The sequence below is a fragment of the Eurosta solidaginis genome, chromosome 5 (assembly GCF_040869045.1).
Source record: "Eurosta solidaginis isolate ZX-2024a chromosome 5, ASM4086904v1, whole genome shotgun sequence".
NCBI lineage: Eukaryota > Metazoa > Arthropoda > Insecta > Diptera > Tephritidae > Eurosta > Eurosta solidaginis.
This window is the reverse complement of record NC_090323.1, coordinates 202,775,124-202,793,166: the sequence shown is the minus strand read 5'-3', so window position 1 is coordinate 202,793,166 and position 18,043 is coordinate 202,775,124. Positions and strand designations below refer to the sequence as shown.

The 18,043-nt window shown below is 39.6% G+C and overlaps 1 protein-coding gene across 10 annotated transcripts in view; it reads left to right on the top strand.

The window, feature by feature from the left end:
- sfl (N-deacetylase and N-sulfotransferase sfl) overlaps positions 1–18,043 on the top strand; it is a 547,000-nt gene that overhangs the window by 516,605 nt on the left and 12,352 nt on the right. The window lies entirely within an intron of this gene.

Sequence of the window (18,043 nt, the reverse complement as noted above, 5' to 3'; positions counted from 1 at the left end):
GTAATATGGTGTGGTCTGGTATTTCCTTTTTGTTTTTGTTTCACCACAAAAGTTTCACATTGTTTCAACATGCATACGAAAAGCAGTAGAAGCCGAAGACGTACGGAAATGAAAGCCATAATTCAGTTTTATTTATTTGACGGTTTCTCAAAAATTTTATATTCTGTCTCAATTTATACTCACTTTTTCAATCAATGGATTTCGGCTAAAATACAACAAGCTATAGAGCAGTGAAACTAGCCCTCAGGTACAGCAATTGAGACCCTCAATAGATGCACAAAAGAGGCGCTTTGTAACACTGAGTCCCTGAACGCATCATATGTGCAACGTACTAACGTATAACAGTACGAAAGTTATGCGAAAATAGTGTAGATCTCTCTCGAGAGCAATTTTGACTGATGGAAGTTGACAAAGGAAACAGCAGATTCTTTTTGTTAGCATTGATGGTCTACCGCGTACTGTCAAGGTAAAGGGCTGTGATTTGCCTTGTGCAATCTCATTATTCTGAATTTGTTGCTATCGCATTACCGATTTGAGGGATGACTCTGGGGTTTAGACGAATCGACCTTATTGGTAACACGTAGCTCACAGAGACTGGCCGCTTGACTTGCATATAGCAAGTAAGTGATATACAAACGATTTCTTTGTAAACATATTTGAAAGTGTTACTCTACGTATGGCTTGTCGAAATACATATACTCTAGGTTCTTCCGGCTGCTGACTTTGTTGCGTATCTGTACTTTGGTGCCAGCTTAGTTGTATCCACAGATATAGTTAAATACTGTACAATTTTCTGCGGTGGTTTTGAAAACCGAAACAATAGATCCAGCGCAGAGTTCATCCCAATGTATGCCCCTCCCAGTTGTCCATGGTGTATACTTAGTTGCCGTAGGTTTCAAGTTTCAAGGGAAAGGAAAGCAAAAATGGGTATAAAAACAGCCTTTTCTTCTAGAGCAGAGCTATTTTCGAGTGCATCCATTGCCTTTTCCTAGCAGCCAGCCGATAAGAGACTCCCTTGATATGTAAAATTTCAAAATATTAAAGATAGGATAAGGATACACCACGACTCAGATTATTTGTTGTTAAAATCAGCAGATGCTTGTCGCCTAAATTCGGATATGGTCTACATTTGCAGTTTTGGAAGAAGTTTTGTTCCGTCCGCGTCTAGAAGAAGTGTGATATGGCTGTCTCCTTGGCATAAGATAGGTTAAATACCACGAGAACCTCTTTTTTTTTTTAAGACCTAATATACATATAGATTGGACAGAGTTAATAACAAATTTTATCTGAGGGTTGGCAGCGATGAGGCTACATTCATTCGGATGGAAACATTTTCAAATTGAGCGGATTTAGATATAACAGATCGTAATAATAATATTAAGGCGCGGTTTACTTAAGGGCAGATTAAGATCAAGCTTCTCTTCCAATTAGGAGTGTGCTGTTTTTCGTTTTTCCTACAAATTTGGGGACCTAGATGTTCTATGCGAACGACATTTGGTAAAGCAGATTAATTTGCTTAGAAACTTGTTTTGGCAGAAAACCTTGCAAATCCACTGCGGATGAGTGAACCCATCTGGCGGCTGCTCCAAGCATTGTGTAATGACGCCGTGGGAAGAATAAAGGAATGGCTGACGAAAATGGGGCTGGAGATGGCTAGCAATAAGACAGAAGTGGTTTTGGTGAGCTCGAAGCGGACTGTGGATGAGTTAATCCTAACCATAGGAGATTGTCAAATAAACTCAAAGCCTTCCTTGAAATATCTAGATGTAATCTTTTACTCAAAACTAACTTTTAACGAGCACTTCAGGGCGGTGGGGGAGAAAGTTTCTAGAGTTAGTGGAGCCCTAACACGAATAATGCCTAACATCGGCGGCCCAGGCGAAGCTACCCGTCAGCTATTATCCAACGTAATCAGCTCGATAATATTATATGCAGCACCAGTATGGCACGGATATAAAATGGTCCACCAAAAAGATATACTAGCAGCTTAGCGTATTACTATTATACGAATAGCATGTGCTTATCGGACGGTGTGCGACGACGCGATCCATGTTTTATCCAGGAATATCCTATTAGATCTACTCTCAGGTGAAATGGCCGATCTGTATGGCATTGGAATCAGCCGACCATCTGAAAATGCTAAGAAAAGCGCAAGGTCACGAACAATAGTTAGGTGGGAAGAGTCGAGAAAAGGTCGCGGGACCTTCATGCTACTTCGGGATATAGCGGAATGGTACGAGGGAAAATACGGCGAACTAAATTACCACCTCACGAAGATATTGAGTGGGCACGGCGGCTTCAAGTAATATCTACATAAGCGTGGGATAGAGGAGGCTCCTTTCTGTCCACACTGTGCCTCCGAATTGGAAAGCGCAGAACATGTACTGTTTCACTGCCATCGTTTTCACGGCGAAAGAGTCTCTCAACACAGAGTTTTTGGATAGGAGCCTTCCATTAGGACTTAACTTCGCCGAATGTGCGGCCAAATAGATTGTTGGACTGCTGTGAGCAAGGTGGCCTTTATAGTTATGGTGTGACGTCATGCCTAACGGCGGTCCCACGGGGTGCGGACACATGAACAGGATCAGCCCGGTTTCATTGGGCCACTTGAGAGTAATGCGCTACTCCAACGTCCAATAAAAAAAGCCAGCCGAAAGAAGTTAACATGTACGAGTGAAAAACGCCGCTAACGGTAGAACTCACTTCCAAGTTTTGTAAGCTATCAATTTTATAATAATGTACCTTAGGCCTCATTGGTTCTGTATTTTGGGATATAACTCCGAAATCAATTGATATATTCAAGTAAAAGGCACTGCTCAATGCAGCTTGTAGCACTTTTTTGAAACAGGTTCTGACCTATCTGAGTTTCCATTTTGGTTTAAACTGCAAAACCTTTGGAGATACCCAAATTTTGTGTTATTTTGCGCCTTTTCCTATACTCTGCACAAAGGCTGCGATTTGATAAGGAGTTAAGTCATGTATTTGATGATGAGTATCTGTCCCGCACTTTAAGAGTAATGTTACAAGCATACTCACTTACTCACAAACTTTTGAGCTTATACTATAAGTAAAAAATTACGCTGCATAAAGCGCCTCTTCTCCGATTACTCGCTCGGAGAGAAAGCCGAAGTCGTCATAGAAAAGCTCTGAGGACGGACAGCCTTTAAATCAAGGTAAACTAACTGCATTTGACAAGCTTAAAAAGTCCCGTAAAAGTTTTCAAGAATATAGTCAGAAGGTCTAAAGGGATTCTTGAAAAGTTGGCCAACAGGCTACAAAAAACGCAACTGCACAGACCTACATAGTGGGAGAATGGGTGACATCTGGGGGCAAATGTTGGAAGCTTTACAAAACAAGCATGTTTCTAAGTGGACCAAATATATACCAAAAGCTGCCACCCATGGTCAATTACCACTCCATGGAGCATTTAATTGCCCCTCACAAGCTCGAAGAGACCATAAAATACTTCGAACACTTGAAATCTACGAGGACCGACTTTATCTTTCCAGTTCTTCGCAAAAAACTAGTAGTTATTTCTGTCTCATGCTAACATAAATCTATAAAGACTGTCAAGACAAAACGATATGAGGCAAATAATCCTTACGTCCTTTCCTTTGAAATACTCGGGACATTTCTGAATGTGTACATTAGGAATACTGACCACAAACGAAACCTTTCCAGTTATTACCACCCATATTGGCAGTCATAATTTCCAAATAGTAAACGACTTCGTTTATTTGGAGCCAGCATTAATACAAACAACAACATCACCTTTGAAATCAAGCGAAAAATCACTCTAGCCAATAAATGTTACTTTGGACTAGTTTGGTAATTGCATAGTAAAGTCCTCTCTTGGCAAGCAAAAATCATGCGCTAAAAGTCACTCCTCGTAACCGTCCTGTTATGCGGTGCAGAAGCGCGAAGCATGCCAACATCAGACGAGGTCGCTCTGGGAGTGTTTGAGAGAAAAGTTATTCGATAGATTAATGGGCCCTTTCGCGTTGACGACGGCGATCAGCTGTAGAAGCTTTATGCAGACACCAACATAGTCCATCGAATGTAAACACAGCGGCGTCGCTGCATAGGTCATGTTATGCTAATCAAAGATGATGTTCCGGCCAAAAAAGTATTATTATCGGAACCTGCCTATAGAAGTCGAGGAAGAGCGCGGCTCCACTATGCTGGAAGGACCAGGTAGAGAATGATTTAAATTCCTTTGGTGTGTGCAACTGGTGCTAGTTAGTCTAACGAAGAAGCAACTGGCGGCCCTGTTTTACGGCCATAACTGTTTGAACGGTTAAGCGCCTATCAAGTAAGTAAACTCCAGCAAACCCAATTATTTCTTGCATGTGAAGTGTTCACATGACTCACAGCTTCTCTTCACTCTAATAGCAACTTCTTCATGTTCCAACTGCTCAATTCCTTGAATTTCCGTTTAATGATTGAAATGACTATTCCTTCAGTGGTCATGCCTATTGAATGTAACGATATACTGTTACAACAAAAACAATTGTATGTGGTCGATCATATTTCCTTATACCTGCATACATTCTGCATTTTACTTTCTCGATTTATTTGTGGTTGCCATTTTTGTCATGCAACATGTTGCACAGTTTTGTGGTTTTGCATTTGCTTGAAAGGTTTTTAAATTTGCAACCCCAATATTGTTTGATTTTCACTATATCAACGGCATCGTTATGTGCAACCACTTATACTTTTAGTTACTACACCTCCCCGCATCTGGACAGCAGTGTTTCTTACCACATTTTCCTTTTTCTTAGTTTCTTTTAATATGCGAATATTTGTGGTTTGACAATAATCTTTAACAACTCAATTTGTGCCCACAGATTAATTTATTTAAAATGTTTTGATAGTTTGTGAAATTGTTACTAATCAATTGAAAAATTAAATTTTGTCTAAAGTATTAAAATATTGTTTGTCACTGCATTTAAATATTAAATATATGTATGTATACTAGACTGGGTTGGCCCCCATACAAAAAAAAAAGTTGCTAATGTCCGCCCCTAGATTTGAAGATTATGTTGAGAGGGTTTGGGAACAATTTTTATACCTTTCATGAAAATGAAATGGTATATTAATTTCGTCACGAAACCGAAAATTGTAAGTCCTTAAAGGAAAATAGATAGACCCACCATTAAGTATACCGAAATAATCAGGTTGAAGAGCTGAGTTGATTTAGCCATGTCCGTCTGTCCGTCTGTCCGTCTGTCTGTTTGTATGCAAACTAGTCCCTCAATTTTTGAGATATCTTGATAAAATTTGGTGAGCGGGTGTATTTGGGTGTCCGATTAGACATTTGTCGGAACCGACCGGATCGGACCACTATAGCATATATCCTCCATACAACCGATTTTTCAGAAAAAGAGAATTTTTGTAATATCTTACCCAATTTAACAGATTGAAGTTTCAAACTTCACCATATACTTTCGTATATTGCACATATTGTTGCCCGAAAAAATTTATGAGATCGGTCGTATATATAGTATATATCCCCCACAACCGATTGTTCAGATAAGGAACTTTTCGTAATTACTGCCCTATTTTAAGAGCTAGAGGCTTCAAATTTCAACGAATGCTTACGTGTATAGCATATATTGATGTCTGAAAAAATCATGGAGATCAGTTGTATATATAGTATATATCTCATACAACCGATTGTTCAGATAAGAAACTTTTCGCAATTTCTACCCCATTTTAACAGTTATAAGCTTCAAATTTCACCGATTGCTTACGTATATAGTATGTATTGTTGTGTCAAAAAATCATAGCGATCGGTGATATATATAATATATATATGATGGTATGTATAGTATATATATTTTTTTTTTACGATTTCGGCCCCATTTTAACAGCTAGAAGCTTCAAATTTCACCAAATTCTTACGTGTATAGCATATATTGATGTCTGAAAAAATCATTGAGATTGGTGGTATATATAGTATATATCCCATACAACCGATTGTTCAGATAAGAAAATTTGCGCAATTTCCTCCCCATTTTAACAGCTAGAAGCTTCAAATTTCACTATATGCTTACGTATATAGCATATATTGTTGTCTGAAAAAATCATAGAGATCGGTGGTATATATATTATATACCCCATTAAACTCTAATTTTTACCCCCTTTTTACGGCTAGAAGCTTCAAAATTCATCAAATTTCATCAAGTAGTTACGTTTACGTTATATATTGTTGAAATACGTGATTCGTAGTCATAGTTTTTACACGCAGACCACAAAAAACCTGAAACTTTGCATCCTCACACAAAGTACCTACCTATTTTTTATTTTATATTTATCTTAAAAATCGTTAAGGTATGTAGATCTGTTCACTATATATTTCTTATCTTATACATCCGATTATTCGGAGATTAAGAACGGGATAAGATTATTGTTCAGCCCCATTCATGAAAGGTAGGAAGTCTTCGGCACAGCCGAAGATAGTCCCGTTCTTACTTGTTTTTAATTTATTTAAGTAAATGCATCTCTTGGTTACTTTCTGATATTTTGATATCACGCGTAAACTAATCAACCGATTTCAAAAATTTTTATACCGTTAGAAAGGTATTAAAATCACCTTTGAAAACATATACTGTAAAGATTCTATATTACACTGAAAAAAAAAAATGTTTTTAATTTTTTTCTACTTTTTTTTTTCAAACTGGGAAAACACTTCAAAGACCAAGCGAATTACAAAAAAAAAATTTTAGAAAGGTCGATTTAATATAAAAACCAGAATGGTGTTTTTTTTTCTTTTAAAAAAAATTATAAGTAAAACCATCTCTTGTTTTAAATTTTTTTTGATCCTTCGAAATACAGCTGAAACGGTTTTTTCGTTGTAACTTGGTTATTTCACGTCCGATTTTTTAAATTTATATGTCATTATTTTGGCCTTGAGAAGCTTCACATTTCCGTTTAATATCCTTTTAAGGTATGAAGTCGTTTTCACATGATTAAGTCAGCTAACAAAATTTTACCCCCCCCCCCCCCCCCCCCCCCCCTTAAAGTATGTTTTTTTTCCTTACCGACCGAAAGTACTTCAAAATTCAAGAAAATGTTGCTTTAAAACCATATTACTAAAATAATAAACAAAGAAGTTATAGCACTTTCAATATTTATTGCAACTATTATTTTACCTGATTCTTATTATACTTAGACCTGAAACTCATGATATTTTTGGAGGAAAAATTGCAGGGTTTGCATTGAAAAGTTAATAAAGATATGCCAAATATCATGAATAGGGGAAGTCAAAGTAAATAAGTGAGTCAAACCTGTTGTTTCGTAATGTCACGGATATTAGCATCACTAAGTTATCCCATCACTAAGGCGATGCTAAGGCCATGCCAAGCAGTATTTACGTTAATAATCAAATCAAGTATACACATATATAAGGCAGCCCAGAGAGATGTCACACACAGATGCATTTACTTATACGCGTATGTGCGCGCGAGAGACTGTAAACTACAAACATTCACATCAATAATTCAATCTTTATGTATCTCCATAAACGAATAAATAATTGCGTCTACACATATCTACCATGTACGAATACGAGCAGCGGAGAGTCAATGCGCAAACACATGCATATATCTGAGAAGTTTGAGAGCTACTGGACTAGTAGATTCTGGAAGCGCCTAAAAGATGTATAAAATTGTGCAATTTTAGTTATAGCTGAGAAGTTTGAGAGGTCATGGACAATGCTAGTACATTCTGGAAAAATGCGAACGAGGAAACCAAAGGGTATAAAAGGCAACAGATGTAGAGGCGCTGCAATTCAGTTTGAGTTGAGCAATCAGTTATTGATTAAGCACGCGATCTGGCGGCCAATAGTAGAGTTTAATTTGAGTTATCAATCAGTTTGGTTATTAAGCCAGCGAGTAGCAAAGTATAAGTGTTATTGTGAAGTACTTTAATAAAGGCCATTTTTCCATTATTCAATATTGGAGTTATTTATTCAACAGTTTAGTGATTCGAACTTAGCAGAGGATTGCAAATAAGAGGATTTGCAAGTAAATTCGTTACAATTGGTGTCAGAAGAGGAATTGTTGAATAAATTCCGGAGGACAAGGACATGGCAAAGTTCAGTGAATTGAAGATCCAGCAACTGAAGAAGGAGTTGGAGAGCCGTGGATTGAATACAAGCGGCGTTAAACTCGAACTTCAGGCACGGCTACGAGAGGCAATGGAAGCAGAAGGAATTGATGTGGACGAGTATGTCTTTTATCCTGATGAGGACGAGACAACAGCAAAAATTGAAGAGAAAAATGAAACACCGCAGACAATGGCGAACACAGACCTGAACATGATGTTGGCTGCAATATCGGCACAAATAACAGAAATGTCATCACAAATATCCACCAACATGTCATCTCAGCTGGAATCGCAGGAGACACGCATAACATCCAAGATTGAAGCACAAGAAATGCGTATGGCAGAAATGTCGACAGAGGTTACATCAAAGATGGAGACACAACTGAAAGAACAAGAGGCACGCATAACAGTACAACTCGAAGCGCAAGAGGCGCGTATATCATCAAAACTCGAAGCACGTATGGACGAGAAAATAATGCAGTTTGAGGAAAAAATCGAAGCCGAGGTGGATGCTTTGAGAAGTCGTATACAAGAGTTGCAATTAAACCGCCCAGCTGTTTCAGCAAGTAATACAAAGGTAAAAACACCATCCTTTGACGGTTCTGTTCCTTTCCAGGTCTTTAAGCTACAGTTTGAGAAGACCGCAGCAGTAAACAACTGGAATGCGGAAGATAAAGTTGCTGCACTGTTCGTGGCATTGAAGGGGCCAGCAGCGGAAATTCTACAGACGATTCCCGAAGGAGAGCGGAACAATTATGAAGCATTGATGGCTGCTGTAGAACGACGTTATGGAAGCGAGCATAGAAAACAGATATTCCAAATTGAGTTGCAAAACCGCTACCAAAAAACAAATGAGACATTGCAGGAGTTTGCTTCAGATATTGAAAGATTGGCTCATCTTGCAAATGCGGACGCACCCGTGGAATACACTGAAAGGGTAAAAATCCAGAGTTTCATAAATGGCATACGGGACGTGGAAACGAAGCGAGCTACATACGCAAACCCAAAGCTGACATTTGCTGAAACGGTATCACATGCATTGACTCAGGAAACGGCCTCACTATTGAGTAAACCAGCATACAAAGCTCATCGTGTAGAAGTGGAAAGACCAGATTGGGTAGACACTATTTTGGAAGCACTGAAGGGATCACAACAGAAAAATGCCGGAGTTATTAAATGTTTCAAGTGCGGCAACCCAGGTCATATTGCACGACATTGCAGCAGCGGTCCCAATAGCTCCAACAATGTGGGTGGTCGTAAACGCAGAGCAGATGGTGATGAGCAAATATCCAAGACCACTCAATCGTTAAACTAAATCGAGTCAGCCGCAAGGGGCGACAGCTGGCTCCCGTAATTGAATGCCCCATAATCTCTATCTCGCAGATTGGAAGAAGATCGAGCAATCTTACTGTTGGAGGACATGTGGACGGAAAGGAACGGTTACTGACTGTAGATACGGGTGCATCTCATTCCATCATTCGAGCGGATTTAGTCAACAAAAAGATAAGACCATTGCTTGGAGCAAGATTACTTACAGCCACGGGAGAGGACACCCAGGTAATTGGAGAAGTAGAATGTGAAGTCGCAATTGGGAACGTCACGGTAGTACACAATTTTATAGTGTCAGAAATTGTTGATGAAATCATAATTGGACTTCTTAATCGACCAGGGCATCAAGATCGACATGCAAAGCAAGACGATGCGATATAAAAACATGGATGTACCACTTAATTTCGGCTACGAGAGAGGCTACAGCAGTAAACGAGTGCTGGTGGAAGAGAGTCAGCAAATACCACCAAAATCCGAAGCAGTCATCTGGGCAAAGGTTGATGGAGATTGTGGGACAAACAAATTGTGGGTTGTCGAAGCAGCAAAAAAATCAGCACTAAACATACTTGTAGGAAAAACCCTGGCTATGACAAAACAAGATGGACGTATTCCGGTAAGAGTACTCAATGAGTTCAAGTCACCACTCAAACTGACTAAAGGAGCTATTTTGGGAAGATGCCAAGAGGCTGAAGTAGTTATTAACTGTGAACAGCTCCAGGAACACGTTTCAGCTAGTAATACTGATCTTTCAAAGGACATCACGGCATGGATGCAGGGGCTAGAGGAAGCATATCAGAGTAAGGCAAAACAACTGCTCCTAAAGTACGCGAACATATTTGACCAGGATGATTCTAAACCAGGCCGCACCAACGTTGTGAAACATCAAATTGACACTGGAGATGCGAGGCCGATCCGTCAAGCTCCACGTAGTGTTCCACTGGCGAAGCGGAAAGTTGTGAGTCAAATCATTCAAGAAATGAGCGACAGCGGCGTCATCGAACCATCAACTAGTCCATGGAGCTCACCGGTAGTACTTGTAAAAAAGAAGGATGGAAAAATGAGGTTTTGCGTGGACTACCGGAAGTTGAATGACGTAACGAAAAAGGATAGCTACCCATTGCCAAGAATTGACGACACTCTGGACTCGCTATCTGGTACGAAATGGTTTTCCACGCTGGACTTGAAAAGCGGCTACTGGATAGTGGAGGTGAAGGAGGAAGATAAAGAGAAAACAGCCTTCAGTGTCGGTGATGGTCTTTGGCAATTTACAGAGAACTTTGATGAACATCTTAAGAACTTGGAGGAAGTTTTCCAGAGAATAGCTGGCGCTGGTCTGAAGTTAAGTCCCAAAAAGTGTGCGCTGTTTAAAAAGGAAGTCAATTATTTGGGTCACAAGGTAACGACAGAGGGCATCTGCACTGCGAACGAAAAAATAGAGGCTGTAAAGGATTGGCCAAGACCACAGAACCTACATGAATTGAGAAGTTTTCTTGGGCTGTGCACATATTACCGCCGATTTGTACCAAATTTTTCCAGCGTAGCCCATAGCCTCCATGAGCTTACAAGAAAAAACAAAGCTTTTGAATGGAAGAAGGAGCAAGAAGTGGCTTTCCAAACATTGAAGGAGCGTTTGTGCACTGCCCCAATGTTGGCATACCCGATTCCAGGAGCAACGTTTATTCTAGATACAGATGTGAGCGGATATGCTATAGGAGGCGTTTTATCACAACTGGTCGATGGACAGGAGAAGGTAGTTGCATATTACAGCCGTTCGATTGGAAAACCAGAGAGGAACTACTGTGTTACGCGGAGAGAGCTGTTGGCATTGGTAGCGTGCATTAAACATTTTCACAAATACCTCTACGGCCAGCGATTCCGTGTCAGGACAGATCACGCAGCGTTGAAATGGCTTCTGCAGTTCCGTAATCCGGAAGGACAATTGGCACGGTGGATCGAGCGACTACAAAGCTATGACTTTTCCATTAAGCATCGAAAAGGTAGCACCCATGGAAATGCTGATGCAATGTCACGAAGACCATGTAGTCTGGAATGCAAGCACTGTTCAAAAGCCGAGGCTAAAAAAGACATTATAGATGTCCGGCTAATGAATATAACATGTACAGATGAATGGGACAAGGAACAGCTAAGAAAGTGCCAGCTAGAAGATGCAGATCTGTCACGTGTTATGCAAGGGCTCGAACGAAATGAAAGACCAAACAGAGAAGAGATGTCAGCAGAGAGTCCCATTGCGAAGTCATATTGGGCACAGTGGAACAGTTTAGAATTGATATCCGGTTGCCTTCATCGAGTATGGGAGAGTGAGGATGGTAAATACAAGAATAAACTGATAGTTGTTCCCAGAAAGAGGATTCCTGACGTGCTCAGCGAGCTGCATAATGGTCCAAGCGGAGGTCATTTTGGAATCACGAAGACGCTCGAGAAGATTAAACAGAGATTCTATTGGATTGGTTGCCGTCAGTCGGCCACTGAGTGGATTGCGAACTGCGAGGTTTGCAGCAGAGCGAAAGGGCCCAGAACACGAAGTCATGGCCAGATGAAGCAATATAACTCCGGTGCGCCATTTGAAAGGATCGCCATGGATGTCGCAGGTCCATTTCCTACTAGCAACCGCGGAAACAAATACGTACTGGTGGTTATGGATTATTTCAGTAAATGGCCAGAGGTATACCCAATCCCAAACCAAGAAGCAGAAACAGTAGCAGAAGTGGTTAAAAACGAATGGGTTGCAAGGTATGGTGTACCAATGGAGTTACATTCTGACCAAGGCAGGAATTTCGAATCAGCTGTGTTCCAGGAAATGTGTAAGTCATTGGGCATTCGAAAAACACGGACAACTGCATTGCATCCTCAATCCGATGGTATGGTAGAACGATTCAATAGAACATTGGAGGAGCACTTAAGGAAAGTAGTAGACAAGTACCATAAAGAATGGGATACCCGCATACCATTATTCTTGATGGCTTACCGATCAGCAGTGCATGAGACAACGGGCAAAACCCCTGCAAAAGTAATTTTTGGCAATGACCTTAGACTGCCAGCTGATTTGAAGTTTGGGATAGATGCCAATGCGGAGAGAAATGTCAGGAAATCCACTAGTGATTTGGAAGAAGAGCTAAGAGAAATACATGATCTGATAAGGCAACGAACAAAGATTATGAGTGACAAGATGAAAGCCAGATATGATAAAGCAATTAATTCAGAAGGTTTTCAGGAAGGAGATTTGGTGCTGTTATACAACCCACAACGTAAAAAAGGTTTGTCCCCGAAATTGCAGTGTAATTGGGAAGGCCCATACAAAGTTGTAAAACGGATCAACGATGTAGTGTACCGCATACAAACCATCGGTAAACCACGAACCAAAATGAAAGTGGTCCATTTGGAAAGGCTGGCAACGTTTAGATCGAGAGATTTGTCTGATCGGGACGATCAGACTTAGGTGGAGGGCAGTGTCACGGATATTAGCATCACTAAGTTGTCTCATCACTAAGGCGATGCTAAGGCCATGCCAAGCAGTATTTACGTTAATAATCAAATCAAGTATACACATATATAAGGCAGCCCAGAGAGATGTCACACACAGATGCATTTACTTATACGCCTATGTGCGCGCGAGAGACTGTAAACTACAAACATTCACATCAATAATTCAATCTTTATGTATCTCCATAAACGAATAAATAATTGCGTCTACACATATGTACCATGTACGAATACGAGCAGTGGAGAGTCAATGCGCAAACACATGCATATATCTGAGAAGTTTGAGAGCTACTGGACTAGTAGATTCTGGAAGCGACTAAAAGATGTATAAAATTGTGCAATTTTAGTTATAGCTGAGAAGTTTGAGAGGTCATGAATGCTAGTACATTCTGGAAAAATGCGAACGAGGAAACCAAAGGGTATAAAAGGCAACAGATGTAGAGGCGCTGCAATTCAGTTTGAGTTGAGCAATCAATCAGTTATTGATTAAGCACGCGATCTGGCGGCCAATAGTAGATTTTAATTTGAGTTATCAATCAGTTTGGTTATTAAGCCAGCGAGTAGCAAAGTATAAGTGTTATTGTGAAGTACTTTAATAAAGGCCATTTTTCCATTATTCAATATTGGAGTTATTTATTCAACAGTTTAGTGATTCGAACTTAGCAGAGGATTGCAAATAAGAGGATTTGCAAGTAAATTCGTTACAGTATTTATAATAATAACACTATGCGACAAAATCAACTTTTTTTCTGGGCTTTGGAGGCTAAGTTCGAAAAACGGAGATAGTAGTTTGTTTACTTAAGCCTCAATCTCTACGAAAAAGTGGGTTTGTCCAATACCCAGAAACAAATTTTATTAGCTGACCTAATCATGTGAAAACGGCTTCATATCTTAAAAGGACATTAAACGGAAATGTGAAGCTTCTCAAGGCCAAAATAATGACATACAAATTTTAAAAATCGGATGTCAAATAACCAAGTTACAACGAAAAAGTCGTTTCGGCTGTATTTCGAAGGGTCAAAAAAAAAATTAAAAAAAATGTTTCCCAAACCCTCTAAACATAATCTTCAAATTTAGGGGCGGACATTAGCAGTCTAATGTATACTAACCTTGGTCGATTTGTATGGACGAAAGGTAACCGATATCGCGCCATCCATTTTTCGATAGGATTTGGGCTCACGAAAAAATGTTCCACTACGCATACCAAAAATAATTTTCGAGCCTGCGAAAAAAAAAATGGCGAAAGGGTAAATTTTTCGATCAAAACACTCCCCAAAACCCAAACAATTTTTTTTTTTTTCAAAAAACTGTTGTAAAAACGTTGGCGATAACAGTTTTTTGAAAAATAAAAAAATATTTTGTTGGGGTTTGGAGAGTGTTTTGGTCGAAAAATTGACCCTTTCGCCATTTTTTTCGCAGGCTCGAAAATTATTTTGGGTATGCGTAGTGGAACTTTTTTTCCTGAGCCCAAATCCTATCGAAAAATCGGTGGCGCGATATCGGTTAATAAATCGACCCAGTCTAATGTATACTCAACGGCTTAAATATTTGATGAATTTTTGAAGGCCAATATTTGCACAGTGGCTATGTACTGTATATATTTGGGTATGGGGTATTGAAACTTTGATGGTATAACGATTATTTCTAATTTCGATAACCCCGCCCACTTTTTCAATACCAAAAATCTTGAAAAATTGATTAAATGCGGTGATACATTACCAAAGACCGATAAAGTGATGAAACTTGACTCGCCAATTGGTCACACCAAGAGAGTTTAAATCGCTTTCCACCTGGTGCTTCCAGCGGAGTGGGGACCGCCTTCTGCTTCCATAGGCGGGTTCCGATAGAAACACTTTCTTTGGCGGAGCGTCATCTTTTATTCGCATAAAATGGCCTAGCCAGCGCAGCCGCTGCGTTTTAATTCGCTGGACTATGTTGATGTCTGCGTAGAGCTTGTCAGAGAAAAAAAAAAACAAATTTAACCGAAAAATCGTCACTGCTATTTTATTGTGTTCGCTGCTGTGCTTTATTAAATCAAACAAAAACAATGCATCACTTGCGTCACTTTTAGGTTATTCAAAATCAGCTTAACCAATAATAATGACTACAATGCAACCGTAATCACTGAAATCTAAATTTGCATGCTAAATATTTCAATTTAATTGGATTTGTGGTAATGACTATATAATTTGTTATTCTATCAGTGACTGCATACATATTTGACAAACATACCCTGTAGGGACCCTGTCGTATCACACTTGTTCTGAACTAACGCAGAACTATTGCTATACCAGATAGTATAAATAAATAGTATAAACACTGTCTACTCGCAGTGCTTTCAACTACCCCTTTAACATCAGCTCTCATTGTAGTGATAAAGACGCCATCTCCGGAACTATTTCATATCTTCGAGTCGAAGCCTTTAATTAATTAATCTTTATATATAAAAATCACGTGTCATATTGTTTGTCCGCGATCGACTCCTAAACTACTGAATCGATTTTGAATTTGTTGTGTACCCCGTATGTAGTTTGATCTAACTTGAAATATAGGACAGGTAATATCACAGTTTATAGTCGCAATATTATTTTATTGCAAACTTGTTTATATGTTTATACGTAATAATAAAATGTTACGTATACGCACCGGCACTCATATTTTCGGGGGGGAGGGGGGATAATACTTCCGTGTAATTGGTTGGTGTTTAATTAAGCAACGTGCTTATCAATAAAAAATATTATAGCGAATGATATCAAGAATAGCACATTACCAGGCCAGGCGAGAGGGGGGGGGGGGATGGGGGGGATTATCCCCGGACCCGGGGTTTCTGAGGAGGCCCGCGATTTAGAAGTACTAAGACATTTTTTTTAATTCAGGAGAGTCTTTGATTGTTCCATGTGCAATTTTTAAGCCGAATTTCAAAAGCACCGAAGCACCGAAGTGTGAAAAATAAAAATCTATATATGTAAAAAGAAAGGTTAAAATGTGTGTTAGTTGGTCGCCAGTATTTGAAGAGATGCGTCGGTCGATTTTGTTCAAACGTGGACCCGGGTACCCCTAGAATGTGCTTATATAATATGGATATGAAATGAAAGCTGTTTCTGGGATCTCTAAAGTAATTTACATTGTGATATTCGATTTAGTCTCATCAACCTGGCAAAACTGATAAGTATGCATGCGAAGCCGAAATAGAGACATGAATTAATAATACCCACATACCTATTTACATACGTCCTATTCGATTTGCCTGCAATTTTGTATATAAATTTGCCTATATTAGTATTTACGATCCTTTTTTCCGGGAAGTAGACCAGAGACGGACTGGGATTAGGACTAGGACTGGGACTGCGACTCGGAGTGGGACTGGGACTGGGACTGGAACAAAATACATACCACCCTCTTGGACAGGCAATAAGGGATGAAGAAGAATGAGTTAGGCGGAAAAAGCTTATTAAAATGTATGCAGATAGGCCAAATTTAGGGCAGAACAACGTCTGCCGAGTCTGCTAGTTTAAATATATAGCTCAGATTGTTGGTGATAGTGTGAGTAATATCTTTCCAGTATGCCATCATATAATGACCGTATCGAAGGTATACGTTAAACCTAAAATTGTGTGGCTTTGCGTGACTGTCTCCCATGTTCTCTGCAGGGTAGATTAGGCTCATATATGAAATAGCAAAATGACAAAAGACTGAAGTTAATTGCGTCATAATTGCCGAGTTGTCCCTCCTCAAAATATGCAACTCGTTTGATAAAGCTATTTGAAAACAACTGAAGTGCTAAAGTGGCCATTAGAAGGAATTATTCAGTTACTCAAGACGAAAATCAAGGAATATCAATGTGGAAAAAAATTTTTCCTATCCTTAAAAGGATACAAAAGATATAAGTAATCTGCCGACCAGTTGGGGTCACATAAATTCCAAGTGTATAAAAACACAGTATTTTTTGACCTACCATTGTAAGAGAGAGGGAACGGCATAGCGAGTTGGCCTCGAATACTAGTATGTGATAGACGATGTCTCTGATTTCGTCCACGGCGATGATCGGTGGTCGGAAATAAGAACACAATCAAGGGAGTAGTAGAACTAGTGAGAAAGCCAAGGGCCAGCAGCGGAGTGTACCATCCCGACAACGTTTGAGCACCAGCTGCGTGACAGTACTGATAAGAGGTAGCTCCAGTTGAAAAGGGGGACGACGGGTCGCACACTACAACAAAATACAGAAGGATGAGAGCATCGGTGTAACGGAGCTTGGTGTTTACATTCTGGGAATGCCTGCTGTTTCAGGTGTAGTGTCTCTATAACATTAACGAACTCTCTGGACATCTCCACCTTAATATTTATACCCTTAGGATCAGATTATTTATAATGCCCTGAAACAGGCACTCACCTTCACAGTAATCACTATGTAATACCAGAAATTTCATAAATACATTCAGATTTACTGTCACCCCCTGAAGTGAAGGAATACTCTTCTATGACAGAAATTTTGATTTACAAGAAAAAATTACTCTATGCGTTATACATAATTTACCCCTAAATGGGAGAATGAAAGACGTGCTTGTATCACCCAGGACTCCATAGAGTAATTTGTGAGCTGAGAATAACTGTACCCAATGCTATTCCCATGAGCCAAAGCAGATGGCTAGGGGTCTTGCTTTACTGGAAAGCAAGAGCATATCTTAATTTTTTTTTTACACTGCTAGCTGTCCAGTCCACTAGTCCACTCTCAAAAAATAATGAAATAAAGGTACTGTCTTTCTTATGGTCACCACCGTTTAAAGAGTTCAGCGAAACTTAGTAGATGTCCGCCTATAAATGGCCCTGTGCCATTCTTGAGGGGGTAGAACAGCTTTCCTGCGTGGAGTTAACTTCTGAAAAGGCAAATTACTTCTCTCCCAGTCACAGCTGATGAAAAGGCCATCTAGTCGAAAAGGCGGCGGGTCCTTCCGCTACGTTCGTCGGTGGGAAGAAATATTCTCCAAGAAAATGCTCCAATATAGTATAAATGCACAATATTTCCTTGAAGCAGGACAAAAAATTTTTCCCCTCTAACCGAAATGTCACAGAGGACGAAGTCTAGAAATCGAATTAAGGTTTTTCT